We start from the raw sequence: 5236 nt of genomic DNA, 5'->3' as shown, positions 1-5236 counted from the left end.
CACAAGAAAAGACATTCCCTTCTGTGACAGGTTTCAGAGTAGCAGCCATGTTAGTCTGTATCCGCAAAAAGAACAGGAGTACTTGTGGCACTTTAGAGACTAACAAATTCATAGCTTCCTTCTCTCCTGGTATCTCCACAACTCAGTGACTGACTTCTCTGAAATAGTTAGTTATGTAAACTTCCCTGAATGTGAAGTGATGACAGAAAATGCCTGGAATAATTTATGCTTCTCAGTTTCATTCTTTGAGACTCAAACTAACTCAACTGTAATTTAAACGTGGCTTGGTTTAGGCTTAAATTTTCAAACATGGCCACTGGATGTGGGTGCCTAAAATATTTGGGGATCTAACTTGAGATACCTTGGGCCTGGTTTGCAGAGGCGCTGGTCACTCGCAGCTATCAGTTAAGTGGAGCAGTGGGTGCTCAGCACCTGTGAAAATCAGGTCCAGGGTGGGTCAAACTGGGTTCCCAAAATCAGCAGCCATTTTGGAGAACATTGGCCACCTTTATTTATTCTAATTTCAGTGGCAAAACTGAAAGCTGCTCCTTCTCCTTGTCTGTGATTTATATCTCCATAAGCATGTTTTACAGGGATCCTTTGGTTCTTCACTCTCTGTGACTGAAGAACACAGTAAAGACCTTTATAGGAGGGTGACAATGGCTTCCATGTATTGAAATTGTTTTGATATAAGTACACATCTAGCTGCATGACATACTGCAAGACACTGAATTATGTGTGACCCCACAAAAGAGGTCAGAGAAAGTCCCCCACTCCTGTACCGCTCCCAGACTACCCTAAGTAAGTCCTCTCCAGAGGTGTCAGACCAATGCTGGATCAAAAAAAAAAAAAAAAAAAAAAGTCAAAAGGAACACCTTTCACAATTGAGAACCTTTTGCCAAGCATTCTGCCTCCAGCTTTCAAGTGTTTAGTCAAGGGTTGTCAGCACATAGCCTCAGTGGGTTTGGATTGATTTTGTGGTGTTGCAAAGGGAGTATATGTAATTGAAATATGCATAGGAAAACAGGATTGTTTAGAGAGGGAGTGTATGTGTGTGTGTGTGAGAGAGAGAGAGAGAACACACAGTGCCTGATTCAACTTTCATTGACACTGCTGTAAATCAGGAGTAACTCCACAGAGCTCAATTGACTTACACCACAGTAAAAAGCACTGCAGAAAAAGGGAAGAGGCATGCAGAAAGAAGAATGCTACAATTTTCCAGTTGATGATGGGCACGGTAATTTCAACATTAAGGAGTTTACATAAGATTCTCGGCAAATCAGCAAGTCATGCTAAGTTTCCTTGCTAAGCCTAGGTGGGGCGGAGCATAAGACAAGTTCTAGTAATGTTCCCTCCTCGTGTTGTACTTCCTCCCTCCACAACAAGGAACACTGCAAACAGCGGAAAAACAGCTGCTGTTCTCTTCTGAAGTCTCTGGCTTGATCAGCTTTCCCTTCAAACTGCACTTGTAGATCCTCCACTCCCTAGGAATGCCCCAGTTGCTCCTGAGGTGCGTGGTCTGCTCTGTTCATACCCATCCAACCATTCAAAACTGAGTAGTTTATCTTTGCTTGGCCTAATGGATGGGGCACTGGGCAGGGAGTCAGAAGGTCAGAAGACCTGTGTTCCATCTGTGCCATGCCTCTAGCTTGCTGCCTGAATTTCAGCAAGTCTGTTTCCCCTCCCATCTTTTGTCTTTTTAGAATGTAAACTCCATGTGGCGGCGATTATCTCTTAGCCTAATGAGACATACTACGTAGGTGTATGTACAGCACCTAGCCTAATGGGGCCCTGATCTTGGTTGGCTGCCCTAGGCACTAGTGTAATACTCTATAAATAATAATCCAGTCCAGGTTGATTTACTGGTCTGGAATTATCAGCCCTCTCTAGCACTTGGAACAGGATCAAGCTGTGGAAGAGCTCAAAGGATTGAAAAAGAAGAGGGGGACAATGGATGGGCATGAAACAGGAGAAAGAAGACACAGCAGAAAAGTGGAAGAAGAGAACAAGGAATGGCTGGAAGAAGAAAAGAGAAAACTGGAATTGGCGCGTTTGCTTTTGGGTTTTTAAAATACAGTATGGTATGGAAGAGGTGGTACTTAAATGAGTGGCTCGGCTTCTCCTCTTACTTATCCAGTTTTGCACCATTGTAACTCAGATTCCACTCTTGAGTTACAGAGTCAGCCCCATTCATTGGCCATCTGAACTCATTCCACGCTCAATATACAATTCCATGCTACAGATGCTGTAGATTTCACTGTGATAAAGTACAGAGGTGGACTGGAAACTCTGTAGCAAAGTGGAACAGAAGTCATGAATGGTTTCAATACCCTAGTAATATGCTAATTGCAGTTCTTGGTTACAATATAACCTCTGCTTAGAGGATGAAGCTCACACGAGCACAAAAGGGCTATGCACAACCAACTGAGCCACTTAATTCATATACCAAGGCCTTAAATGGTCTGGACATCCTGAGGTGGACCCTCTGTATTGGGGTGAATTTTACCTGGAGTGAAAAGAAATCACTTTAGCTTGGGCCAAACGCTGCAGCTTCTCTTCAGAAAAACAACCCTTGAAATCAAATGGGTGTTTTGCCACAGTCAGGACTGTATAATTAGGCACCCGAAGAGGTTTCAATATACACAAGAATGCTGCATTCATTAAAACCAAGGAAACTTTCATCCCAAGGCACTACGCACAGCTGACATGCAGCCACTTCTGGGATGGAAGGTGACAGTCACCTGGCGCATTGCCCAGGAAAATTTTGGTCAAGCCATTATTCTTACCTTCAGCACCCTGGGCAACCTTCCTTTCAAGAAAACTTCATGGAACTCAGATAAGCTGCTAGGTTAATGCTGCAGAGATTTGAAAGTGTGGCTCGGGCGGGGGTCCGGCCAGCCTGAATCCCAGACCACTAAATCATCCAGCTCCGTATTTGTATGTCAGGCATTTGTATTTATTTATATGAGTATTTATATTCTGCCCCGTGGCTTAGGGAGGCCTTTAGAGGGTGAAATAATGTAAGATAGTGTTCTTGTGCATTTCAATTCCTGAATGCTATGAATACCCTGAGAGTAGCAGATTACTTGTAACTTTGGCCCTATAAATGTTCCCCCGCTGCAGTGGGAAAGACTATAAAACCCACTATAAGACTATAAACCTGGCATTGGCTCCTGTTGAAAGACAGGATACTGGGCTAGATGGACCTTTAGTCTGACCCAGTATGACCATTCTTGTATTATGTTAAGTAATTAGGTAAGACTCCATTGAAGTCAGTGGAAATGCTCCCATTTAGAATTGCAGAGAATTTGGCACAGATACTTAGTTTTGTTGAAGTTCAATGGAATACTGCTCTTTTTAGCTTTATGCAGGAGCCAAATGCATACATGTCAAGTGTCCTTCTCCCTGCCTCTTCCCCCAGTCCCTTAGCATCTTTTTTTTAAAAGGAAATATTTATAGTTTTCACATGTTGTCCTTCCAGAAGGCTTCCCTTCCTAAGAAGTTTGTTTTGTGTTAAGTGTATCTCCGCTTTTCTCCTCAGTCCTGCGCCACAACACAAAATATATTAATGTCTTATATATTCAGGCCTCCTGCTGACGCACTGAAGACTAGAATTGATTGGCAAATAGTTCCCCCTGCCCCTCACAGACTTTTTGGCAAAATATCGAAAACCAACATATTTTACTAAAATTTTCTACAGGAAGAAAAAGCACATACTTAAAAAAAAAAAAAACAAGGAGTCTGGTGGCATCTGAAAGACTAACTTCAGGTGCATAGAGTGAAAGTTACAGGTGCAGGCATTATATAATGACAAGAGAAGGGAGTACCTCACAAGTGGAGAACCAGAGAGGGAAAAACAATCCCTTGAAGGGGAAAACCCAATTTTCCATCATAAAAAACAACCACCCCAAACCGTTTCAATGGAAAAGTTTACAACCTGCCCTAGGGCAGACGCTTCTATTTCAGGCCCTTACTTATGCCCTGAAGTCTCTAAACATATAGGTCTCTTGCAGGGAAGAGCCTGATCATGCATTACAGCTACGGTGACCAGACAGCAAGAGTGAAAAATCAGGACGGGGGGGTGGGAGGTAATAGGAGCCTAAATAAGAAAAAGACCCAAAAATTGGGACTGTGCCTATAAAATTGGGACATCTGGTCACCCTAACATGCAGGTCTCCTGCCTGTAGCCCACTCCTGTTCTTCAGCTCTTGCATGCAACTCTCCTGCTTCTAGCCCAGGGGTCGGCAACCTTTCAGAAGTGGTGTGCCGAGTCTTCTTTTATTCACTCTAATTTAAGGTTTCGCGTGCCAGTAATACATTTTAACATTTTTAGAAGGACTCTTTCTATAAGTCTATAATATATAACTAAACTATTGTTGTATGTAAAGTAAATAAGGTTTTTAAAATGTTTAAGAAGCTTCATTTAAAATTAAATTAAAATGCAGAGCCCCCCGCACCGGTGGCCAGGACTGGGCAGTGTGAGTGCCACTGAAAATCAGCTCGCGTGCCGCCTTCGGCACGCGTGCCATAGGTTGCCTATCCCCAGGGCCGGCTCTGGCTTTTTTGCCGCCTCAGGCGGGGAGTGCAGCAGGGGAGGGTGCCGAGCCCGGCCGCGGGCCCACTCTCCCCGACCGGCCAGAGCGCCGGGGGGAGAGCGGCGAGCCCGCCACGGATCCGCAGGCGGCCGGAGCGCCGGGAGGAGGGCAGAGAGCCTGCTGGGGCCCTGCTCTCCCTGACTGGCCGGAGTGCCGGGGGAAGGGCGGCGAGCCCGCCACGGCTCCGCTCTCCCCGGCGGCTGGAGCACCCGGCTGGGGCTCCGCTCTCGGGCCGGAGCACCACGCCGCCCCCCCTCCAGGTGCCGCCCCAAGCACATGCTTGGTGGGCTGGTGCCTGGAGCCGGCCCTGCCTACCCCTGTTCTAGCCCATCCCTGTCCTCCAGTTCTTGCCTTCACGCCCCTGCCTGTTGCTTCCCCACTGCCCCATTCCAGGCCCTGCACCATAGACCCCGCCCCCTTCTCTGGGATTTACAGCCGCGCCTCTGAGCCACTGCGGGCTCCTGGTGCCATTGCAGCCGGGAGTGACGTCAGAATGGAGGGGAGCGGGCCCTTCCAATCAGCGCTCAACCTAGCCTCTAAGCCGGGCTGCCATTGGCGGAAGGAGCTCGGGGGCGTGGCCCACGGCAGGGGGCGTGGCTCTCTAAGACGTGAGTGAACTTTCCTTTCCCCCTCCCCGCCCG

The sequence above is a fragment of the Trachemys scripta genome, chromosome 2 (assembly GCF_013100865.1).
Source record: "Trachemys scripta elegans isolate TJP31775 chromosome 2, CAS_Tse_1.0, whole genome shotgun sequence".
Lineage (NCBI taxonomy): Eukaryota > Metazoa > Chordata > Testudines > Emydidae > Trachemys > Trachemys scripta.
Note: the sequence above shows the minus strand (reverse complement) of the source record.